This window comes from Schistocerca gregaria, chromosome 1 (assembly GCF_023897955.1).
Source record: "Schistocerca gregaria isolate iqSchGreg1 chromosome 1, iqSchGreg1.2, whole genome shotgun sequence".
NCBI lineage: Eukaryota > Metazoa > Arthropoda > Insecta > Orthoptera > Acrididae > Schistocerca > Schistocerca gregaria.
The window spans coordinates 187,256,897-187,283,852 of record NC_064920.1 but is presented as its reverse complement, the minus strand read 5'-3'; the positions used below and the strand labels follow the sequence as shown (position 1 = coordinate 187,283,852).

Genomic DNA, 26,956 nt, shown 5'->3' with positions numbered 1-26,956 from the left:
TTAAAGGAACATTTAGACCTCAGGAGGATCTCAGCAAAATTTGTACTAAAGTTGCTAACAACTGCACAGAAGCAACTCCGTTCAGAGATCACACAGGACATGCTGGATACTGTGAACTGTGATCCCAACTTTCTTAACATGTTGATCAGTGGTGATGAGTCCTGGATTTACGAGTATGACCCAGGAATAAAATTTGAGCCACAAACATGCCCCAGAAGGTACTGACGTCAATAAGGAGTATTACCAAGAGGTTCTGCAGAGCCTTCGTGAAACAGTGAGACACAAATGGCCAAGGCACCGTCACCAAGATAATAAAACCACTCATCGTTCTCAATTAATTCAAGAATTTTTTTGCCAAACATAACACGGCTATGGTTTGTCAGCCTCCCTATCCCATGGCCTAGCACATGTGGCTTTTGCCTTTTCCCTAAATCGGAAGAGATTCTAAAAGGGACCAGATTTCAGAACTGGAAAGACACTACACAGAATTTGATGGAACAGCTGCGCACAGTACCAAAGGAGGCTTTCCAGTGACGCTTTCAGTAGTGCCAGCACTGTTGGGAGTGGTGTTTAGAAGCTGAACAAGACTACTTTGAAAATAACTAGTGTCAAACAATTTTATCTGAATAAAGATTCATTTCATAAATAAAAGTTGTATACTTTTTGAACAGCCCTCATCTGAGGAATGGGATAGTGGGTTTTGAGTCTGGAGGACATTTGAAAAGGTAATATTCAATAGCAGCAAGACTGTGGGTATGAGAGAGCTTGGTGTTTAGGGAAGTGCCATTAACATGAGTAGGGATGCAGGATTCAGGGCCAGGACCCGTACCCTGATTCCTTCACAACCTCAACACCTTCACAACCTCAACACCTTCACAACCTCAACACCTTCTCTCCCATCTGCTTCACTGGTCCTCCTTAATCCAGTGTTTCAACTTCCTGGACATTGACCACCTCCTCTCTGATGGCTGTATCCACACATCTTTCCACACTAAAACCACCAACCACCAATAGTACCTACATTGCCAGGTCACTTGGGGACTGTATTTGCAGTGACAAGAACTACATTGCCCAGTACACTGAAGGTCCTACAGAAGAGCCTTCCTGCGCCACCTATCCAACCTCCACAACATCCTACTCCATCCTTATGCCACTCCCAATCCCAACAGCTTTTCACAAGGATCATATCCCTGTGGAAAACCCAAGTGCAAGACCAACACTTTCGATTCCAGTCCAGTCACAGTCTTACCATACCCCATCAAGGCCAGCCCATCCACCATACTGTATTACATACGTAAACATGCATTCCCTTCATGTGTTTAGGCCAAGTATTATGCACATTTATGCGATTGGGAATGCTCAGTAGCAACCAGGCTACATGTACATCTGACAATTATACATCAGCAAGGAGCATTGATAATAATATCACAGGAGGCAGTGTTGTGCAACCTTAGTAGGAACAAGATCCAACTATTCGGGAGTAGAATCTTACAATATGAGACAGTGTTCCGAGACAAACTTCTGTCACAATGTCTGCAAATGTGATGTCAGATCTGCCTAGCATCAGCAATCTGAATGCCCATTGGCTGAAGGTTTGGAGATATATATATATATGTGGGATGTGAGTGAAGTGTTGTTATTGGCTAAGAGAGAAAGGTGGGGTCTCTCTTGTCCTTAGGGAAGACAGAGCGAGTTAGTAACGAGGCGCTACTCAAAACGCATGGTCTGAAAGAATGGTTGCGAGTAAGTATTCCAACTATTAAACAAGATATAAAATGAAGGTATTAGTTATCAGAACGCCACGTGTCATGGGCAGTGTCTATCAAGAATATGGAAAGTGAGAAATGTGTTAATGTGTTGTAAAGGGTTGAGTACAAAATGTTGACATTTAACAACTGCCATCCTGAAACACTCCACTTCAGCAGGATCACAACCTACATTGAACCTGGTGCCTGAACACTACTACTGTGTGACGAGGGACTACCAAAGCAGCAAGACACCAGGTTAGTGATACAGAAACCAGATTAGTAAGGCAGAGTTGCTTCATTCTAACTACAATGCCACAGAGGGCATTGTAATACACCATGTCATATACCCACTCTGCACAGATTTTGGTATTGGGTATGACTAGCAATCAACCGTCCACCAGGATTAATGGCCACCACCAAACTGTGGCCAAGAGCACAGTGGACTGCCCTATCAGAGATGCCAACTTTTGTGAAAGCCAATTAGTAATGTGCCGGACAGTGCAGGCAGGGTGTGGGGGATGCACAGGCAGTAATGGCAGGATATTTTCATGTGATGCTAAATCTGAAATTAAAGAAAAACACAATTGAAATAAATCCATTCAATGAATGATATATACAGCACCTGTTTGTTCATTATATCTCTGCAGTAGAAGTTGAAGGACCATTTGCCCCTTTTAGCAGCTGCAGCTCCTGTTTGTTAAAAGTATATTGGTGACATGCTTTTTGTTTTGAAATCATATGCATTTTTCTGCGCTAACGGAGTGCTTAGGAGTTGTGTGTTCATATCTGCATAAAATTCTGTCTTGTTCTTTCCCAACAAACAAAAAACTCATTCCACTAGGGAATTAATATGAGGTATCTGAAGAACAGCCATTATTAACTTACTCGATGAAGGGTACTTTCTTACTCCTGAAGTATCAGTGAGTTCTGAAATCTCACACCAAATTCTATCAGCATGCTGAAAAAACTTATCTTTAACTGGCCATTTGTTGACAATATATGCACACGTTTTTTCATAGAACAGTCTGACATCAAATAAATATTTTTCATTGTAGTTTTGTCTAGAGAAGCTTACTTCATGCAAGCCCTCATGTTTGACTCAATCACAAACTCCCTACCACTTTCCTGTACCTTAACAGACACAAATTTCGCATGAAGCACACAATAAGATCACTGAAAAAATTATTTAATTCTGAATGAAGTTTATGAATAAGTGGGGCGTCTTGTGGCAGGAACAGATTTAAGGAGTTTAGAAGTGGAAGAACAGAGCTGAGAAACAAAAGATAAAGCTTAGTAGATGGATTTTCAATCTGTGATTTAAGCTTGTAAAAATTCTGAGGTGGCCTTATCAAGATATGATTCACAGAAAAATGGTTTCATTGTTCTAAGACCCTTAATACACACTGTAACACAGACAACCACCCCATAGAAACATTCTTCAATATTTTGTGTGGCTTTTCAAAGACTTGCCGACATATCTTTAAAGCATTTTCCCCTTCCAATGATTTAGTAAAAATGTTAAATTCTTGTTTTGCAGCAATTGTCTCTTCCACCATGCACAACTGAAAAATCCCTGCTATGCACACTACATGAATTAAATTTGGAGGAGCGCAGTAAACATGGCCATGCTTTTGAGTATTCCTCCAAAAATTTTTGAACAATTATTGGTTTCTTAACCGTGTCATTTTGCTGCACCTAGAATCACTGCATTGTTTATTTCAAAATCTTTCTAACATATTTCTTCAACACCAACTTAGTATGCACAAGAATAAAATTCTATGTTAATTTCATTTACGATAAATGCAATAAACTCTTGTTAATATGTCACACACATACACACTATTCCCTAAACACAGCTTGACTCCAATTTGTTGTCACAGCAAGACAAAAATGTCTGCACAGGAGCTCACCAAGAAGAGTGATCATGTGGCTTGCATGAGAACAACTATGTAAAATATACCACTTCATACCTGGTTATGTGTTGAGTGAAGTCATATACCACATACGGTATTTGGTGTAATCAAAATTCTACGAGGGTCAGAGAAGGACAAGTATACTACCTGTTTATGAAAAATGTGAAAAGAAATATTGTTGAGAATTCAGCAATTCAAAAATGATTTTCTCTTGTGCCTCCTTTTCAGCACTTTATATGCTTATATCTATAAATCAATAAAAAATTGAAAGAATGGTAATTTTTGCCATGTCATTCATAAAGTCATAATTATGGGTGGAAATTTGCCATTGTTATGATTGATTCAAAATAGTTGGTATCTTTGCCCTGTGTATAATATGCATCAGAACATAAACATGCTTGAGTCCAATGACTGCTTCATACACCTGGTAATCTGTATCCTCTCCTCCAGCACCAGTTTTTCTGAGCAGCCCAGATGAGAGATATCCTTACAAAACATTTTCCACACCCAAAATCATCCAAGCCTCAACCTATGGTAACTTACTGTCTCCACATCTTGCACCCAACAGTTCTGCCTCCTCTGTTCTATCACCTCATCCAGCTCACACCCCCCTCACCTTCAATGTGCACCACTTTTTACCAGAGCACACACTGTCTTTTCTACTTTGCTGCTCCTCTCAATTTCAGCTCCTGCCCCCACCCCCTCCCTTCCCCCACAGCCTCTTTATGCCATGCCTGGGAGCCTTATGCTGCCACCATCTCCCTGAATGATCTGCCAGACAATGCTGACTTCTCTGCCTCCACCCGTACCTTGCTATCCCTTGCCCTTCCCCACTCCACTCTGGATTGCTGCTTCTGTTGGAAATGACACAACTGCAGTGAGGTTGTAGCAGCCGGAGGTAGAAGTGATGTGTGTGGGAGGTATGGTTACTTGTGTGATTGTGTTTTTTCTTTCTGAAGAATGCTTTGATCGAAAACTCAATGTGTAACAATCTTTTCTTCATGCCTGTCTGCAACTCAATGGGTCATCTTTAGAGTGAGTAAAAACCTACCCTTATCATAATATTGTTGATATTCCCACCAGGACTTTCCATTGTATAATTAAGGGGCATTCAATTTATTAATTATGTTATAGCTTTGTGTAAATACTGCTTACAAGTTATGTCCTCTTCTTTTCTGAGGTCAGTGAATTCTATTTTGTCAGAAAGTGAATTGGACGAGATTTTAAGAATAAGAGTCTTCCCTAGCAGCCAAAGACCTGTTTAAACAATATCAGGCCTGAGACCAAAGAATGAAAGCTATTTGGAACATAGGCATATAAATATGTTAAAATGAACTGTATATGTACATCAACTTATTATTTCTTGGCTACACTTTTATATGTTCAGTAACTTACACACTCTTTTCAAAAAGTTTTGAGTTAAACACAGTTGTTGTTGTTTTTGGTGCAGAAGTTAATTCATTCTGATTTCATAAAAATACACAATTATTACTAGTTTCAGTGAAATTTAATCACTATCTCAGATTACTTGTATAGAAAAAAAATTTTGCAGGGCCAATCCATTTTGTCAACTATTCGCATTAATTGGACACCTTATAGAGACGATATTCCACAATATCATCTCCTGTCATACTATAAAAGAATAGCTCTGCAAACAGTGCACAACAGTCACCAATAAAATACATAAAACATGTGTACAATCCTTTCATGTTGTGGCCTTGTAAACAAAGACAAAACAACTTGTTGACAAGGGCACAACATGAAAGGATTTTATACACATCTTATGTATTTTATTTGTAACTATCAAACAATGGAAACTCCAGGTAGGAATAACAATGTAAGCTAAGATAGATTGCTACTTACTGAAAAGATGACACATAAGTTGCAGACAGGGACAACTAAATTGTGTAAATGTCTCAAGTGTACCTGTCTGCGACTTAATGTATCATCCTTATGGTAATTAGCAATTGTTTTGTGACTATTGTGCACTGTTCACAAAGCTATACTTTTATTGTACAATGAGAGACAGTGCTATGGAATATTATCTCCATAAGTTGTGTCCAGTTAATGTGAACAGTCGGCGAAATGGATTGGCCCTGTAAAACTTTTTTCTGTACAAATTATCTGAAGATTAAGATTTAATTTAGCTGAAACTATTAATCATTGTGTATTTTTACGCAATCTGGGCAAATAAACTTCTGTCACAAGGACAAACATGTTCAAATTCTGAGATTGCCTCTAAAGTAGCTAACATCGAGTAATCATCACAATATTTTTGAGATAGCTGTTACTTTTTACACTGGCATATGTTCTTCCCACACTTTCTAGTTGGTGTAAATGTCTTACTACATTTAGTGTGCATACAGACTTCTACTTTTTCCTTATTTATGTTCTTATTATCAAACGTATCAATTCTCATTACTACATAGCACATCAATCAAGTACCACTAAATAGCTAGGCACACAAGGACATATAATATTTCCTTCACTATTTTCAACTTTTCTGAAAAATAATGTGTTGTGATCTATTTATTGCTAACAGTTCTCTTTAAATGCAATGAATTATATAATTTTTTTGGAAGGATAAAAATCACGAAAATTGAGTAGTTGTATTAGTACTTTTTTGCAAATTAATATAATGAAGTCACAATATTAAAAAATAAAATAAAACATTACATAACAAATAAATATTATTAGAACAATCATAATTCAGTATGCATACTTATATATTCTTAAATATGAAATTGGACTGCATCCCCAAAATGAAATAAGTTTACATTAACTTGATGTAATTATTTCTTTTTCTACAGGACAGTGGCAACACTTATTCACAACACTTATTCACATTATGTAAGCAATGCTTATAATGAGTTGAAGCTTCAATTTAAAAATATGATGAAAGCTAAATACTAATGCAAAGTATATACATGCAAGCAGGTATTACAATATCAAAATACAGCAAAAATCGCCTATAAAAGGAACTTCATTTACCTGTTGTTGCGCCTGTGCTTCCCAACACCAATTTAACCACCAGGAAGAGGAGCAAAATAGACAGAAAAAATACACACATTAAAAACCAAATGACTGCTTTAAGCAGTGCAGTCACAAACACAATTTATATAATATCTCTAAAATGCCAATAAACTAATGTTAAAAAAGTGTTTAAATTCCCACTTAAAGTTACATATTATCACTTTACAAAGTCTGTTAAAAAATTAGAAATCATATTTTTTAAAGATCGTAACTCCTCTTACAACTCTAGAGCTTTCTTCAGTCCCATTTTACCATTTCTGGGAACTATTCTTATATACAACTCCTGGAATCGTTAAACTATGTCATAAATTTTTCTTCATGCCTCCAATCTGTCTGAATCACTTTCAGTTTAATGAGGATTTAAACTGAGGAACTAAAAAGAATTAACTGAGTGAGGAAAAATTTCTGTTTATTTACTGTGAACATGGAACTTTCTGAACAGATCTTGTACAACAAAATCTATAATATAAAGTTTACAGAACTTTGATCACACAAGCAACATTACAAGACAAACATATCCATTGCATCACACAACATAAGACATTTTGCTGCTCCTCATCTAGGTGGCACATTAAATAACAACCAAAATAGTGACCTTATCAGAGTACCTTCTGTGAGGGAGGAGGGGGCAGGAAGAAAGACAGTAACATTTAGAATAAGAGAAAGTCTTAAGATAAGATTCTCCACATCTCTGATTACAATAAGTGAGAAAGGAAAAACTATAGGACGTTATAATGAGTGCAAATGGGAGCAAAGAAATTGAACTGAAGCCCAGCATAAAGGGGAGAGCAAAATTATCAGCTAGGATATAGTGAAATGCCAAGATTATTTCAAATTTTCATGTTTTGTCTACTACGATTCCACGTTTATTTTGGTAAGCTCACCAATTTAATAAGCCGTATCAACATATTATTATCTGGAAATGTCAATTTAGAAGCATAAATTAGGAAAACTTTTAAATTCACTTTAAAAGTAAAAAATCTGTAATGCGATTAGTATTTTAGAGCACTAAATTGTGGGCAGAAATCTGACACATCCCAACATAGCTCAGTCTTCATACACATACAAGACTGTGGGTGAAAATCAATTTAATATACAGGTATACTCAATTTAAAAACTCACCAAGGAATATGCATTTACATTTCCAGGAAACTTCTTCAGTTTGGTTCACATTTCATATTTAATTTTAATTAAAAACTATTTGCACATACAACAAGCTTTACACACAAGGTGCAGGTCTGTAAATTATGTTGCTCAATTTTGCTGACAGTGGAATATCAATTTTACTTAATTTGTTGTGTTAAAAACATTGCACACACTGGAATGGATTTATTCAAATTCTTTAAAAACCTACTTGCTGCCTCTAAGTTTCATTTATTCTTTCCTTGTTTTAACATGGTATGTTTCAGTGCCTATAAACCATCTTCAGTATGTCTCACTTGATTTCAAGTTGAGTTCCTTTGATACTGTTTTCTTGTGGCATGTTAATCATCAGCCATTATGAGTTCAGTATGGGGCACTGAAAAGCACTGGGGAAAAATAGACTATATGTCCTGCGTACGACTTTGCAGGTATACAAATGCGACAATACAGGGCACAAAAAGACACTTTCTAGGAATTTTAACAAATTTGTGAATGTTTGAAATGTTATTACATCATTGCTTTTCCACAAGTGCAATTTTTTTATAAAGTTTGGAAAACCAATAATAACTATGCATGTAGCGATTTCTGTCACAGAAGATGTTCAAATGTAAATATATTCCGCCATCTCTCAACAGTGATAAATAATGCAATTTTTTTCATTGTATTTTCATAAACAGTAGAACCAAACTTTGGATAGACCTTTTTCTTCTTCTTCAGACTTAAATATATTTGATTAGGTCGGAGTACATCTGATTCATGGTCACTACCTGCTGATTAGTGGTGCAAGTTAGAAAGTGATCTACACATAAATGTGAGGTTACTGCATATCACTCTTTTAGTTTGTGACACAGCAATAAATCACTAAACATAACTACCAAATCCATTGAACTAATAGCTTGGTCAGTACAGCATCAAATGGTACACAACAGCCACCAATAACATTCAACATGCAATATCTGCCACCCAGCATTGTGTATCAGACATGTTCACCTTACATATTACAGTCAACAAAATGTGAAATATGAACAACACATGATTAGTTATACAGCATGAACTACATGAAACTCTCATGGCCACAAACCAGTAATTATGCTTACAGACTCAACTCCAGATGATGATGATGATGATGATGATGATGATGATGATGATGATGAGACTGACTTGAGCTCTTAATAAATGAACATATAATTAACACGTGAAACAAGGTAAATATTTTGTAAGAATGCATTATTTAATAAAATTATACTTAATCAAATTATACTTGCTGGCACCTTGAAGGTATTTAAAAATACTGAACTTTGACAATTTGAGTAAGGCTGCACTGTAAGATTTAACAGTTAAATCCATTCTTCTTCAACATAACAGAATGACTGTACTTAAAAAGAATTGAAACAGAGCAAATACATCAACAAAATGACAATTTGCTATTTAAATGTGTAGTTAGTGATTTCAGATCCAATTCTATTACATGCGTTGACTAATTAATGTTACTGAGATATGGTTTTTTCTTTTTGCATCACACAATGTAACGTGGTGTTTATACATGTTTATTTATTTATTTATTCTTTTTTTTTTAAAAAGAAAAAACCTTAGTTGGGTTGGTAAAACATCCTTACTCATACACATATCTCTCTCTCTCTCTCTCTCTCTCTCTCTCTCTCTCTCTCTCTCTCTCTCTCTCTCTCTCTCTCTCTCACACACACACACACACACACACATCTTTATTCTCAGAGTTGTTGATTGTAATATGTCAGGTACATACTTCAGATTATTCATAAGCAAATGAAGCAACACCAAGGAAGAGTCCGTAGTGTCTTTTCTTTGCATAAGTGCAAAGAATTTCCCTTGACGACATATATATTTGTTAATTTGAAGCTTACTCCACTATTTTAAAGAATAGAAACTTCTGCTCAAGCTTTAAAAAAAAAATTAAAAAAAATAAAAAAATCTCGTGTTTCTTGAAATAGTTCTTCTACTGATGACAAAATGGAAACATTTGGCAATGAAAGTATGTAGATTTGTCAGTGAGGAAGTATAGGCAGAAAAATGCCACTGTGAATAATGGTATTTACTCGTCATATTGCATTTATATCTATATTTTTTAACTCAACTCAACTCAACTCCGACACTGTTTGTAAACTAATCATTCTTTGACTGACAAATTAAGCAATGGAAAATTCTTGATGGAATAAGATCATCATTATGAAAAGGACAGACTGCAGCTCAACATATAGAGAAGACACTGTGTCACAGACAGGCATAACAGTAATAGTGCTATACATTTAAGGCTTTCAGCAAAAGGCCTGCTTCTAAAGCATAAAACACACGCACGCACACACACACACACACACACACACACACACACACACACACACACACACACACACCTCAACTAACACACCCATGATCACTGTTTCTGGCCACTGAGATCACACTGCTACAGCAGCTGTGTCTGATGGGAGAAGCAACCTGTTAGTAGTGGGGGTAAGGAGGAAGCTGGAGCAGGCATGGGGAGCAAAAGCAGGATAAGGGAACTTGTGGCAGCATACAGGGATGTAGTGGTGACAGCATAGGGCTGGGTCGTGAGCTATGTGCAGTCATGTTTGAGTGCAGGGGGGGGGGGGGGGGGGGTAGGAAAAGGAGATTAAGAGTAGGGAAAAAAAGGCTAGTGGATTTGTCGGTGGAACAGAATGCTGTGCAGTGCTAGAGTGAGAGCAGGGAACAGGACACATGGGAGGAGGACAGGGGATTATGGGAACATAGGATTTTGCCGGGAGAGTTCCCATCTGAAAAATTTCGAACATCTGGTGTTGGTAGGAAGGATCCAGATGGCACAGGTTGTGAAGCATTCATTGAAGCGAAGCATGTTGTGTTGGGCAGCATGTTAAGCAGCTGGGTAGTCTACTGTCTCTTGACCAAAGATTGACGGTGGCCATTCATGCGGACAGACAGCTTGCTGGTTGTCATACCCATGTAGAAAACAGCACAGTGGTGGCAGCTCCATTTGTGACTTTTCTGAATGAGAACACATGACTGCTTGATGATACAGGTGATGCTTCTGACAAGACTGGAGTACATTATGGTGCGAGGATGTATGGAACAAGGTCTTGCATCTAAGTCTATTGTAGGTATATGAGCCATGAAGCAAGGATTGGGTGCAGGTGTGAAGTAAGGTGGACAAGGATATTGCGTATGTTTGGTGAACAGGTGAATACCCCTGTGGGAAGGGTGGGATGGATAGTGGGTAGGATTTTCCTCATTTCAGGGCATGGCAAGAGTTAGTCAAATCCCTGGGCAGAGAATGTGATACAGGTGTTCAGTCCCAGGTGGTGCTGTTTAATGAGGAGAGTGATCCTCTGTGGCTGAACAGTGGGAGTGTATGAGATGGTTAGTGATTGGAGAGGCAAGACATCAGAGATCTGTTTCTGTACAAAGTTGGGAGGGTAATTTCAGTCTGTGATGGTCTTAGTGATACCCTTTGTATATTTGGAGAGGGACATATTGTCACTACAGATGTAAGAGCCACAGATGGCTAGGATGTATGGAAGGGACTTCTTGGTGTGGAATGGGTGGCAGTCTTGAAGCAGTGGTATTGCCGATGGCTGGTACATTAGATATGGATGGAAGGACTGACGCAGCTACCTTTGATGTGGATGTCAACATTGAGGAAGGTGATTTGTGGGGTTGAGGAGGACCAGGTGAAGAGAATGGGGGAGAAGATGTTGAGGTTCTGAAGGAATGTGGATAGGGTGTCCTCATCCACAGTCCAGATCATGAAGATGGCTTTAATGAACCTGAACCAGGTGAGGGGTTTGGGATTCTGGGTGGTTAGGAAGGATTTCTCTAGAATGTCTTGGCATAGGTTGGTGCCATGCGGGTGCCCATTACAGTACCACAGATATGTTTGTATGTTAGTGCAGAGGGAGATAGTATTAATGGTGATGAGCAGGGCACCTTGTGGTGAAAGACAAAGAACTGCAAAGAGTCAGTGGAAGAATGGTTGGTGTCTTTTATATAAGAGGGTAGGTGACAGGTAATAGGCTGAAGATGTTGTTCCACAAGAGCACAGATTCTCCCAGTGGGGGCCCAGTAACTGGCCACCATGGGGGCTTCCTGTGTGTGCGGAGTGGTAGGTGTGTGGACAGACATAGACTCAGTGGAAAGGTTCTGGGATAATACTAAGGATTTCGGAGGACATTGGATATGCTGTTAGATTTCTGCAATGTGGTCATTTTGGGAGCATTTGTAGGTGGATGTTCAGGAAGCTGTTGGGGTCCCTCCACCAGGCAATCCCTGCAGTTCAAAACCACAATGGTGCAGCCTTTGTTGTCAAATATGGTTATAGGATCGGGATCAGTTTTTTGTGGTGAACTGCAGTTCTTTCTGTGGGTGTACAATTGGTTTCCAAGTTGAGCGATTTGGGAAATGAAGGCAAGGCAAAGTTTGAGTATAAGAAATTCTCAACTGATAACGGGGGTGATTTGTGGGCAGTGGGAGTGGGTCACAGTGGGATGGAGGAGTGAACTGAATCTGGCAGGGTTCAACTTTGGCTTTAGGTTGAGTCTGATTGGTAGGGTTGGTGGCAAAAAAGTGTTTCAACTGTAGGGGGAAGAAGAGAAGGTCTTCAACAAGCCCAGCATGACTGAATTTCATAATGGGACAAAAAGTAAGGTGCCTTGAAAGGACTGATACTTATGTGGGACTAAAATCTTTTGGTGGAAAGATCATGATTCCGTTCTCTGCCTAATTAGGTTCTGGATTCTGTATAGTGATTGGAGAGTGTTTCTGAGGGATTGGTAAACATAACAGATCTGTGACGCAGGTTTCATCAGCTGTGAGGGGATGCAAGGGAGGGTTGGATGATCTTATGGAGGAGGCAGATAGAGGCTGTCCAAGGTGAACATGTTGCAAAGTTTTTGAGGTGGCATTGAGTGTGCTGCTCTGGTTCCTGGTAGGCAAAAGTTTCAATTTGAGAGATGTGATATAGGAATTTGAGATTGCGGAGCAGGAAATTTTATGGGAGTAAAGAAGATATTGCAAGGAGGTTTGCTGATTTACTTGGTTCTGCAGGACTAGGTTGGTTAGGGCTCTGGACTAGCAGAACTTGAACAGGTAGAGGTCATTGTGGAATGAGAGTTTGCAGCCGAAGATTGGTAATTTGAGGCTAAGGCCATTTGGTGGGATTTCATGAGATGAGCAACAATACAGGAAAAGTAGCTGGGACTGGGTTCTGACAAGAGACACGACAACGTTTCTGCATTTGTGCAGATGGAAGGAGCTAGAACCATGGTAGAGTGTAAGAAACAAGTAATAATATGTAAATTACATAAAAATACACGTAAAAAACTCATAAAAATATGCAAAATACTTAAAACCTGGTCCCAACCTTGTAATCCTAAGTATTGGCAAAGGCTTCACCACTGTGGTTGTGAACCACAAGGATTAACTGGGGAGATATGTTCACCTACAAACCCTGATACAGTAACCCCTATGCAGAAATCCATCACAATTGCCAGTCCCTCCTCAAATCCTTAGGCCCATCCCAGAACCTCTCCTCTGAGTCCATCACACTGCTCGCTCCCTCCACTCCTCACAATTCTACCTTCTACATCCGTTCCGAAGTTCATAAATCCAACCACCCAGGACACCACATTGTGCCTGGTTGCTATACCACCATGGACTAACACCTTCAGCCTCCTATATAAAAGACAACAATGATTTCCTCCACAGACTTCCTGCTCCTCTACCACACAGTGCTCTACTCATCACTGTTCAACACTCATCACTGTTCAAACCACCTGCCCCTACACTAACATCCGAAATGCCCATGGCTTTGCTGGTATTGAATATTAGCTCTTTGAATGCCTGACTGACTCCATACCTGAAACCTTCCTGATCACCATGACCAACTATAACCTCGCTCACAATTACTTCACCTTTGAAGACATCATCTACTAACAAATATGTGGTACACCAACAGCCACTCATATGCCAACATATTCATGAGCAATCAAGAGGAACCCTTCCTAACCACCCGGAATCACCTGGTTCACATTTACTGATGACATCTTCGTGGTCTGGAGTGAAGCTAACCTACTCTCATTCTTTCAGAACTTTCACCATCTTCTCGCCCATTCGCTTCACCTGGTCCTCCTCTACCTGACAAGCACCTTCCTGATGTTGATCTCCACCTCAAAGATGGTTACATCAGTGCACCCATCCATACCAAACCTACAACCACCAGCAATACCTCCACTTTGGCAGCTGCCCCCAATTCCATACCACAAAGTCTCTTCCATATAGCCTAGACACCTGTGGCCATCGAATCCGTAGTGACAATCGATCTCTCTCCAAATATACCAAGGATCTCACTGACATCTTCACAGACCAAAATTACCCTCCCAACCATATACAGAAACAGATCTTTCGTGCCTTGTCTCTCCAGGCACCGACCACCTCCCAAATTCCCACTGACCATGAAAGAGCACTCCCCTTGTCAATTAGTGCCACCCAGGATTGGCACAACTGATTCACATTCTCTGCTAGGGTCTCGACTACCTCTCATTGTGCCCTGAAATGTGAAACACCATACTCAATATCCTTCCCAGCCCTCCAAAAGTGATATATTGCCAATATGCAATATGCACTATCCTCGTCCATTCCTACTCCCAAATCCCTGCCTCATGGATTGTACCCTTGCAACAGACCTAGATGCGACCTTGTCCCATACATCTTACCACCACCATGTACTCCAGTCTGGTCAGATGCATCACCTGTTCTGTCAAAGGCAGGGCTACCGGTGAAAACAGTCATGTGATGTACAAACTAAGCTGCAACCACAGCACTGTTTTTTTACTTGGGCATCATAATCAATGAGCTGTCTGTCTGCACCAAGAGCCACCGATAAACAGTGGCCACGAGACAGCTGGACCACCCAGCTACTGAAGATGCTGCCCAACATAATTTGGTTCACTTCAATTACTTCTTCATAGACTTAGCCATCTGGATCCTTCCTACCGACACCAGCAGGTCTGTATCACACAGCTGCTCCCTGCAATATAACCTATGTTTCTATAGCTCTCTGGCTATGATCTTCACTAGTTCCTGTCCTTCACCCACCTATCCCCTTTCCCTGCTTCCACTCCAGGTCCACACGGTCTCCTGTTCCACCAACACACCAACCCGTGTTTTTGCCCTCCTCTACTTTTCTCTACTCCCTCTCCTCCAACCATCTGACTGCACCTAGCAGACCTATGTTGTCGCAATCATGCCCCTACATGCTCCCACTATATCTTCCCCCACCCCTACGCTGCTATCCCTTCTCCTCCCCATCTCAACATCCTTGTTACTCTGACTGCCCACAGATTGTGTCTTCCATCAGGCACAGTTGCTGTATGCAGTCCGGTCTCAGTGGCCAGAGACAGCAGCCGTGTGTGTGTGTGTATGTAAGTTGTGCTTTTGTGTGTGTGTGTGTGTGTGTGTGTGTGTGTGTGTGTGTGTGTGTGTGTGTGTGTGTTTTGATGGTTGGTTTGTGGGATTAAAGGAACCAGACTACTATGGTCATCGGTCCCTTGTGTGTTTTGATTAAAAAACATGTTGCTCTACAACTGTTAACAGTTTCTCCTATGTTATTAAAATTCTTCCCGTAATTCCATAATGTTTATGACTGCCTCAAATTTCACATATAAACACAGCACCTTACAGACCAGTTATGTGGACATGCAACACAAATACTTATGTCCCAGAACACTGAGACAAAACAGGCTAAGGAGTTATCACATGAATGCAAGTTGGAAGACTATATGGTCCTCATAATATCTGTTTAGTGAAGACAAATAGCTTATGTACAATGGTATTTAATAAACATGAATAAACACAATGTACTGCACAACAGATAATGTACAAACATACCGCCAATTTTGCTATAAGACTATTTTTGTTGATTATTTAGTACTTAACAGTTTAAACAAATACACAGCTATGAGTGATAAAAATAATTATAGTATATAATCCAAATTGTTACAGACAGTTACCATACTTGCAGTGAGAACGTTGCATTGTAAGGAAAACATGAGTTTATGAAAGAATGAAACTTCAATTAATAAATAAAATGTAAAGGGTCTACCCAGTTACTTGTTAACAAGCACAAGATAGAGAGTGGAGACAAATTAAAACTGACACCCTTCATGTAAGATATTCCAATTCATCAATGGTTATAAAATACAAGATAAGAGACTGTTGTTAATGGCAAGAGATAATTATATGTTCTTTGAAGATAACTAAGTTTGGAAAACAGACATGACAAGAGTATGAACTCAGATTCTGAGAGAAAACCTTACTACAGAAAAATGTATAGTAGTTTAAAGTAATAAACTAATAAGGAATAATAGAAAAATAAGGTACAGAAGGTGTACAAAGAATGTTGAGTAGCAAGAATGTGCGATTTATAAATGCAGGTGTGAAATTTGCTGAACAAAGCATTGAGAATGTAAGTTTTTGATGCAATGTGAAAGATGTTCACATTCTATATTGGGTGGTGCAAATGGCATAATATGCTTGCCTCTATATATACAATTTGGTTCTGTTTAAGCTCTAAATGGACGAAAACACCCAGTGATATCAGCCTGCAGTCTGAAGTTATTAATTCCTTCATCAGTTGTGGAAACTCCAGGTAAGAATATCAACAAAGTAGAAAAGGACAGATTGCTACTCACTGTAAAGATTACACATTAAGTTGCAGACATGCACAATTAAAAGACAGTTCTCAAAAGCTTTTGGCCACAGCCTTCAACAGACCCCCCCCCCCCCCCCCCCACACACACACCAATCATTCACACAAGCAAGCACACATGGCCACACACCTCATGCACACTTGGCCACCAACTCTGGCTAGAATCGTTCTGGCCAGAGTTGGCAGTCATGTGTGCATGAAGTGTGCTTGCTTTTGTGAATGAAGGCTGTGTTGTTTTTTAATGAAGGCTGTGGCCAAAAGCTTACCTGTGTCTTTTAATTGTGCCTGTGCACAGCTTAATGTGTAAACTTTACAGCAAATAGCAATCTGTCTACCAAAGAGATTCTTTTTATTTGCATGAAGGAAATATATCACATCTGTTGCAGTACCTATTGTAATTTTTACAAGTTCTTATCATTTTATGATAGGGATAAAAATTGTCACAAAATTGTTTACCAAAAGGAAGTGTGTGAGAGACATAAGTAGTTTTATACTGAGTAAACTGCTGCTACAAATAAACACATACTGCCACAGTACTTACTACCACACAATCTTCACGCATCACATTGAAGTCTTTGTGAGTTATCATGTACACAAATTCTTTGAGTCCACTAAACACAAAGTAATAGACAGTGAATCAGATAGAGGATTCCGGCAGCATGTAGCAACAATATGAGTCCAGTCTATCATAAGCTGTGCCCACCCCCAAATATTCACCTTGATTGGGGGTGAGGAGTTAACTTATCATGGCTTGAACTCACCAACAAATATAAAAATATAGTTATACTGATCCACAATGAATTAAGGCCTACCCACTGCCTGATGTGACTCCACCAAATATGTTCCAAGGAGCACATAAGTCTTTTAACAATATCCTACACAAACTCAACAGGCCTTGGGTTGGTAATTTTCGTGTCATGACATGACACCATCAATCTGCAGGGCAGTCATAGATCCACTTTGATAGAATTCAGAAGAAATCAGGTAATGCATAGTATTGCTGAGATACTTGTCTACAACGGTGTCTATTTCTCTAGTGTGATCATCATAATGTAATGGTACTACTACAGATGTAAATATATTTTTTTGACCATGTTTTTAAAGTATATTAAAATCATTGTTCATACTTCATTTAAAGATGGTAATTTCAGGATTCACAATATTAACGTTAATACAACTGAATGTATAAATATAAATTTAAAAAAAAAGGATGTATATACGTTCAGCATCTTTCCTCCTAAACCACTGGACAGATCTCAACCACACTTGGGTCACATACTACTTGCTAGCTGACCATATGAGAATCAGCACTATGGTGGTAGGAACCTTCTGCCTCCCATAGGAGGAGAGATCTGGGCAAAAAAGTGTTTTCCAATGCTGATGTGTTTAGGCTGCCCTGATGGCAGGCATGTTATGTGGGTAGCATTGGCATGACTTGCATGGGCTACATATGCGGGAGGGTCTGGTTGAGTGGGGAGGGAGAGGGAGAGGGAAAGGTGGAGGCAAAATGAGAAAAGGGAAGGAAGAAATTGACAGACAGAGAGGGGGGAGGAGGTGATGGACATAGAAAGGGAAAGGAGGGGTTAAACAGAGATAGTGAGGAGGAGGCGATGGACAAAGAGAGAGAGTGTAGAAGGATGTTGGGGTTGGGTTGTTTGGTGGAGGAGACAAGGTCATTGGTATCACTGGGGTTAGGGAAGGACGGGGAAGGCCGTGACCTTTCAAAGGAACCATTCTGGAGCAATTTAGGGAAATCATGGAAAACCTAAATCAGGATGGCCAGACGCGGGATTGAACCATCGTCCTCTCGAATGCGAGTACAGTGTGCTAGTCACTGCACCACCTCACTGGGTTAGGAGGATGTTATGGACAGAGTGAAGGGGGTGAGGAAGATGAGCAGAGTGGGGGCTGAAGAAGGGGCAGGCAGAGAGAAAGGGAGAAGAAGATGTGCAGAGATAAAGGGAGGAGCATGTGGGCAGAGAGAGGGTGAGAAGGAGATGGATGGAGAGGAGGGGGAGGGGAGACAGACAGAGAAAGGGGAGGAGGAGATGAACAGAAGGGGGAGATGCCGATGGAAAGTGTAGACAGGTAGTGAGCATGTGGAAAAAGAAAATGGGGAAGAGAGAGGGAGAGGAGAATATGGACAGTGGGGGAGGGTAATCGTTGGAAAAAGGGATTGTAGGAACAAGGACAAAAAGAAGGGGGAGGAGGGGATGAATGGATAGAGAGATACATGGTGGAGGAGACTGACAGTAAGAGCGGGCGGGGAGAGGGGGGGGGGGGCTGAGGCGATTGAATGGGTGCGAGAGGGGAGAGGAGGGGATGGACAGAGAGACGGATGAGGAGGGAACAGGCAGAGTGGGTGTAGGACAGGATGGACAGAGAGAAGAGCGAGGAGAGGGAAGACAGTAAGAAGGGTGAGTAGGATATGGACAGAGGGAAGGGTGAGGAGGATATGGACAGAGAGAGGAGGGGAGGAAATGGACAGGGAGAGGCGGGGAGGAGAGCACAGGTAGGCGGAGGAGGAGGTCGGCAACAGGAGTGGAGAGGAGGAGATGGACAGAGAGGTGAGGATGTGATGGTGCTAGAGGGGGGAAGATGAGATGCACAGGCAGGAAGATGAGACGAACAGAGGGGAAGATGAGACGAACAGAGGGGATCAGGGATAGGCGAGATGGACAGGGATAGGCGAGATGGACAGGGATAGGCGAGATGTTCAAGCATAAACAGACATGTTTTAACTTATTAAAAAATAACTTATTAACAAAGCTTGCTTAACTGCAACATAACCATTATGTAACCCCTAACTGCATACACCTAGGGGATATATTACTTAGATAGTGAAATGTTATACTATATATGTCAATTTTTTGCGAATGAATCCATGTGCAAATGGTTTGTGAAACAACAAATGAAAGTACTGAGCTTGTATTTGGGAAGGATTATTTTGAAATTGCCACAAGAAATTAAATTTAAGACAATTATTCTCATCCATGCATCACCTGAAAATCTTATCAATTTTATTAGATGCAGGTTGGGGTTAGTTAAATGTGCATCCTCTTGTCATTGTAGAAGTTATCTGATTATAATACACTAGAAGCAGGTGGATTCACAGCAAGCTGATTTGCATTTAGGAATGTGGGAACATAATAATTATACAATATCATTATGAGCAGAGTAGATAAAAACACCCAATCAATACACATCTATGTAATTGCCACAGAAGTCCTCATTCTGCACCGTTTTAATGGACAGCTATGAGCGAATGAACAAAAGATTTCTTAAACAATTGTATTTATACCTTCAAACTCAGTATCTCCAACAAATTTCTCCAGTGTTGCCAGTGAACTATTCCTGGTTAGCAAAAACTGTAAGACTTAACATTAATGATTTATCTACACTCATGCTCATAAATTAAGGATAATGCTGATACATGGTGAAACAACACTTTGGTGGGCAGTTTGCAGGTTTAATACAGCTCGGGGTATGACCATATGGTGCATCTGACCTGCGGTCATCGCGTGGTTGCGCTGACAGTAGTCCACATATGCAGAGGTGTATTGGTGCATGACAGAGTACGGTGCAGCGAGTAAGTGTGCAGACGTTTTCAGACGTGCTAATGGTGACTGTGTGTTGAAAGTGGCTCAAAGAACACATATTGATGACGTTATGAGGGGTAGAATACAAGGGTGACTGGAGGCTGGTCAAACACAGCAGGTCGTAGCACAGGTCCTTCGTGTGCCACAAAGTGTGATGTCAAAACTATGGCAAAGATTCCAGCAGACAGGAAACATGTTCTGGTGTTACAGTATGGGACATCCACAGTGTACAACACCACACGAAGACCAATATCTCATCATCAGTGCCCACAGATGGCCATGAAGTACTGCAGGTAGCCTTGCTCGGGACCTTACCGCAGCCACTGGAACAGTTGTCTCCCCAGTTGTCTCCAAACACACAGTCTACAGACGACTGAACAGACATTGTTTATTCCCCCAGAGACCTGCAAGATGCATTCCATTGACCCCCGGTCACAGGAGAGACCGTAAAGCCTAATGTCAAGAATACAGTACATGGTCATTGGAACAGTGGTCCCAGGTTATGTTGAAGGATGAGTCCAGGTATAGTCTGAACAGTGATTCTCACAGGGTTTTCATCTGGTGTGAACCAGGAATCAGATACCAACCCCTTAATGAAAGGGGTCTGTATGGAGGTCGTGGTTTGATGGTGTGGGGTGGGATTATGATTGGTGCATGTACACCCCTACATGTCTTTGACAGAGGAACTGTAACAGGTCAGGTGTATCGGACGTCATTTTGCACCAGTATGTCTGCCTTTTCAGGGGTGCAGTGGGTCCCACTTTCCTCCTGATGGATGATAATGCACGGCCCCACCGAGCTACCATTGTGGGGGAGTACCTTGAAACAGAAGATATCAGGCGAATGGAGTGGCCTGCCTGTTTTACAGACCTGAACCCCATCGAGCACATCTGGGATGCTCTCGGTCGACGTATTGTTCCACGTCTTCATAGCCCTAGGACACTTCAGGGGCTCCGACAGGCACTGGTGCAAGAATGGGAGGCTATGCCCCAGCAACTGCTCAACCGCCTGATCCAGAGTATGCCAACCTGTTGTGTGGCCTGTGTATAAGTGCATGGTGAGCATATTCCATACTGACATCGAGACACGGGCAGGAAACAGTGGCATTTTGTAGCACATGTTTCGGAAAAGTTTTCTCAACTTATCACCAATACCGTGGGCTCGCAGATCTGTGTCGTGTGTGTTCCTTATGTGCCTATGCTATTAGTGGCAGTTTTGTGTAGTACCATGTTATGTGGCACCACATTCTGCCATTATCCTTATTTTATGAGCATGAGTTGTAAATAGCATAATCTTTTGAAGTTTCTGAAGCAGTGGGTGACAAAATTGAAGTGTGAGGTGATGCAGTAGAGTCACAAGATGTGCCCACTGGGAGAACAGATAGCTTGCACAAGGAAGTGGCAACACATCGAGCAGAATAAGGCCGGTCCAAGCAGCCGCAACTGTCATATGAACAGAATTCTCTGCTTCAATTTTTTTCTTCCTGTTTTGCCCAGCACAAACATTCAAAATGCCCTAAGCAATGAGCTACTTGTAATGCTTGCCAGAATAAAGGCCAGCCACATCACGTCCATGTGCCGTTTGCTGGAGGTTGCTCAGGATATGGACATGGAAGTAAACTGTGTGACTTCAATGCTTCTGACGTCTCCAAGTTGTTTATCGAGTTACGTTTTTACGCGAAGTACTCTGGCTACAGGTTGACACAGGTGCTGCAGTGACGTTACTGAATTCTCAAGTCTGTGAGAGTTTAGGCCTGTCAGCACTTACAGCAGTTTCACGGAAGCTGGTCAGTTATAACAAACAGAAGATACAGCTGTTGGGACAATTTACAGAATCTGCCTCTTACAAGTCAGTTATTCATTTCATTACATTTTTGGTGGTTGCTGATGCCAGTATTGAGAACTTGTCTGTGATGGACACATTTCAAGCATTTGGATTTTCTATCATCAATGCAGTTCATCTTGTGCCCGATCAGGTACCATATTCTCAATTCGAAACCTTGTGTGAGGTGTTTACAGACTTGGTGTTCAGAACATATATATAGGGTGTGCTCTGAATTTTTTTACTCATATTTTTCTGAAATCCTCAGCTCAGCCTGGATTTTGTTTTGCACGTCTTACTCCTGTTGCCCTGAAAGATCAAGTGAAAGCAGAATTGGACAGACTTCAATTTCTAGTGGTGACGCAAACTGGTTTAGCTAGTGAATGTTCATCTGCACTAGTTGTACTTCGAAAGCTGTTGGGGAAACTTCACCTCTGTAGCGAATTCAGTACTAATGTGAATGCACATTCAATCATGGATATATATGTATCCTCTCCGACACTGGGAGGAACTATTGGTGAAAATATTGGGGGGCCAGTACTGTTCCAAAATTGATCTACCTGAAGTGTGTCTGCAGCTTCCTGTGAATGAAGAGGTTCAGTGAGTTCTGGTTTTGGATACTCCTTTTGGTCTCTATCAGTATTTGCAGCTTCCTTTTAGTGTGTCTAGCGTCCTCGCTATTTTCCAACAATTTTTAGAGCAAATGGCTGTGCCTGCCCCAGGTTGCATGAATTATCTTGATGATATTGTTGTTACAGGCTCCTCCACAGACGATAACTTGAAAAATTTGCACACTTTGTTTTCTGTCTTACAGTCTGCAGCCTTATGGTGTAACCTCAGGGCGGGAGGGGGGGGGGGGGGGTGAGTTCAGTATTCTATTGTTTTTTTGGAGTTCGAGGTCTCATGTTGTGGGGTTTGCCCTCTTCCAGACCGCATCTCCATTGTTATGTCTATGCCTCACTCTTAGTCCATGAAGGAGCTTCAGGCCTTCCTAGGAAGCCAAGGTACTATCATTGCACACCTTGTTACGCGATGATGTATTTTTTTGCTGGATTCTGGTTTGCAAATATGCTTTTCAAATGTTGAAATCCAAGCTACTTGCAGCCCCTTCTTTAGCTACATCCTCTTCGGACCAGTACATTGTGCTGGCGACTGACACCTCACAGTACGGCCTCAGCATGATCCTAGCACACCAATATGCCAATGGCTCTGAATAACCTGTTGCTTTCACCTCTAAATGTCCAAGCATCAAAGGAAGGATTTAGATGCATCCAGTGGAAAGCGCAAGCATCAAAGCATGTAGCAGAAACACCATGAATTGCTTGTATGAAAGAAATTAAAAATATAGCAATTGACTAGTAAGGTCCTCTTATTCAGCTTATGGAGTGCCCATCGTCTGCCCTGCCTCTGACACTTCAGATTTCTATTGTTTAGTCGAAAAAATGAAGCTTTGCAGCAAATCAATGGAAAAAAAAGAGATAAAGAAGAAAGTACAAAACAAACTTTGAGGTCAAGGCAAAGAATTCTTTCCTGAGAGGATAAGAAAACTTTTTACAATGTGAGCCAAAAAACAGTATTAATTTAACAAACCATTCTTGCTTTATGTTTATTTGTCTGTTTGATTAATGTGCTATCATTCTATAGTGGAAAGCACTGTGAAAGTGATAAATTTGTGCCAGAGCCCAAGACAATGAATCATGAACTTTATTTTAGCACAGTTAGGTCCAATATTATCTATCCTGTATTTTCCATAGTTAGTTCCAAGCACGCAAGGTTATGTCTAACATTTTTTTTTCTCCCCCTTGTATTCTCTTCAGAACTCCGGCACTTAATGAGATTGCCAAAATTGTAACCACTTTTTCTTGTTGTTGCTACTGTATGTATGAATGTTTCTGAATTAAATAAGCATACCAGCAACAACTTTTCCAATACAAATACTTGACTTCAATTTCATTTTGACGGTAGGACCCTATGTATTTGACTTAATAAGGAAATGTGTAGTTTCTTTTGTAACTGAATTAAAATGGCCCTGTATAAACTGCCAAGAAATTGCTAAAATTAGCAGGTCACAAGAAAGTACCTAAAAGCAAGGAAACCTTCTGGACTGATTTACATATGTATGGGAAGTGTAAAAATGTTTTATGGTGCAATAAGCATGCATAAAAAAAAAGAAAGAAAGAAGAATAAGAAGAAGAAGAAGGAGGAAAAAAAACAGTAATTGCTGGTAAACAGTGCAGCGGAGACTTTTTCTTTCTCTTGCTTCTAAGTACATGTGAGCTAAGTTTTGGAAACAGCACACGCTGGAATCATGTCTGTGATCTTAGTGGATGAGACTCAAATTACTAGGTTTAAGCTACATAACATCCTACTGTAGAATGGTATATCAGTTTCCATTGTCAGTTAAGGTAATTAATATACACTCATGCTCTTCTCAATCTTTTTCAAAAGCGGAGCAACTCCATTGATAGGATAAATTGTAAAATTGTCTCACTTTTGAGAAAGAGCCTGCTACCTGAAGATGTAATCCAGAAAAGTCATAGGTGTGTGGTTTGTTCACCAAGATTAAATGGTGTACAGAAAATCCACAAAGAAGGATGCCATTATGTGCCACTGTCAGTACTCTGTGTGTATCCATTCCAACTAACTGAAATATTTAATGACGGTCCTTTCTTTCATAAGAAAATGTGATAACCATATTTCCAATGCCGTGGCATTCATATGGTGGCTGTAATCACTAAACCTGGATGAATTAGAACTTCCAGTCAGTTTTGATGTTGCTTGTCTTTTCATTAGCATTCCACTTAAGGAGTCCCACGGTTTTTTAGTGGAAAACTTTATGTGGAAACAATGTAACTCTGTCATCATGTGCTGATATCACCATATGTTTTGCTTAATGATTGTGTTTTTGAACAAACTAATAGACTGAAGTCTATTATTCTAAATGGGAAGTCATTCATCTCTCAGTTTTACACTTATTTAGGGAATATTTTGAGAATGATGAAGGCAGCTTTGAAACCAACCTGTTTTTGGAGTTTGGATGATACCTTCATTGTCTGGCCACATGGAGTGGTACCTCTTAATGGTTCCCGGAAAACTTCTCTTCATCCCAGCATTAAGTTCATGATGGAAATTGAAAAGATGGAAAGCTCCCTTTCTCGGATGTATTGGTTTACAAAAGAAACAATGGAATTATCTAACTCAGAATTTACCACAAATCCATGCACACTGACTGGTAACTGCAAAAAACAAACTGTCATCTGCTGTGTGAATGCAGTAGTAGAGTTCCTACAATGCTGGTACAAAGAGCATACATGTTCCTGACACTGACAGCATTTAAAAAGAAACTGAACACCCGAAGAAAACCCTAATCTCCTGCTCCTTGGTTCTCTTAATAAAAATAAATAAATGTCATGTGGCTGATCCCACTTCAGCTGCTCTCACATTAGTGTTACTGCTTCTTATTTCGAGCAGCTTATCATTTGATCACACAGGTCTGGAAGGGCTTCATTCCAGATTTTCAAGTGGCAAAACATATAAAATGGTCACCTAGAATTAAACCTTACACATTTAAATCACTAACCAGCAATGCAAACCTATATTTAAAAAAAGGTGCTCACTAATGTATACAGATCTTTCCTATTTACTTCACTCAAATGACTACATTCAAGTGGAATGGCATGATTTCTTTTCTGTGGGTGTGTTGCAGACTGACAGACTGAATATGTATTAGACTGCATGACACTGCAAAGTCTCCGTTTATGACTCAGCCTGTAGCCACAATGGGCAAGTAGTAAAACATATTGTCCTTAGTGTACTGCATAGTTGTGACACAAGAAGTGTTCTCATCTTCTTGAGAGTCTCTCTGAGAATTACTTGAGCTTCTCAAGGCATGTGCTTATATTTCTCACCCCTACAGTTGATCCTACCATGTCTCGGACAACTGTTCACGCTTTCCATTTTGACACTACTCAGGTTTCCTTCTCAGCTGTAGCAAAGCTACAAATGCTACTTATGTTGCTTCCTATTATATTATATATCTTCATGGAAAAATGTTAGACTATCAAAGAATGCAACCATACAAATTACAAAAAAGTGTGTGTGTGTGTGTGTGTGTGTGTGTGTGTGTGTGTGTGTGTGTGTGTGCACGAGAGAGAGAGAGAGAGAGAGAGAGAGAGAGAGAGAGAGATAGATTCACATCTCCTCTCCTCTTAAACCACTGTATCTATTTCAACCAAACTTGGTACACATATCCCTTACCATCAGGAAACAATCATTGTTGGGGTTATAACCACCTACCTGGCAATAATAGCTGTCAGTCTAAGAACTACCTACCTATCACCGTGCAAGAGATAGCACATCATAAACATTCAGATGTGTGAAAATCTGCTGCACTGTGCATGACATTTAAATTTATTACTTCTTTCCTACTAAATCTATATGCAAAATATTTCACAGACTATAACCAAACACGCCACTAAATGTATCTACGCAAATACATCACTGTCCAATACATTGTTCAATAAATATGTCGTCATACACACAGAGATTTATGAAAAAATGCTGCATCTTACATGAAGTTTTAATGCATTTAGTCTTTACAACTGAGACACTCCTACAGTCGAGTCAAATTAAGGAAATCTCTGACACCTTGCTGAACTTTTGACAACTTTCAATTGCAAAACGCAAATGGCTGTAAATCAAAAGAACAGCCATCTACAGAGCTATGAAGAGGCGCTGCCTTAGAGACATTTACAAAATAGTGTTGTAGATATGCAAAGCTGTTTCACAATTTCAAAGGTGTTTTCACAAATACATGGAAATGATTTTTTCCCTTTGATATTGCACTACAAACACAGTTCATTTTTTTCTGTTTCTAACAGAAAATTGGCAAAATAAATACCCATGCCAGATTTATCTGCAAATTTTATGACACATATCCCCTCACTCTACCACATCAGTATCTTGTTC

At 40.2% G+C, this 26,956-nt stretch overlaps 1 protein-coding gene across 2 annotated transcripts in view; it reads right to left on the bottom strand.

Moving 5' to 3' along the window:
- LOC126336429 (protein dopey-1 homolog) overlaps positions 1-26,956 on the bottom strand; it is a 341,808-nt gene that overhangs the window by 36,501 nt on the left and 278,351 nt on the right. The window lies entirely within an intron of this gene.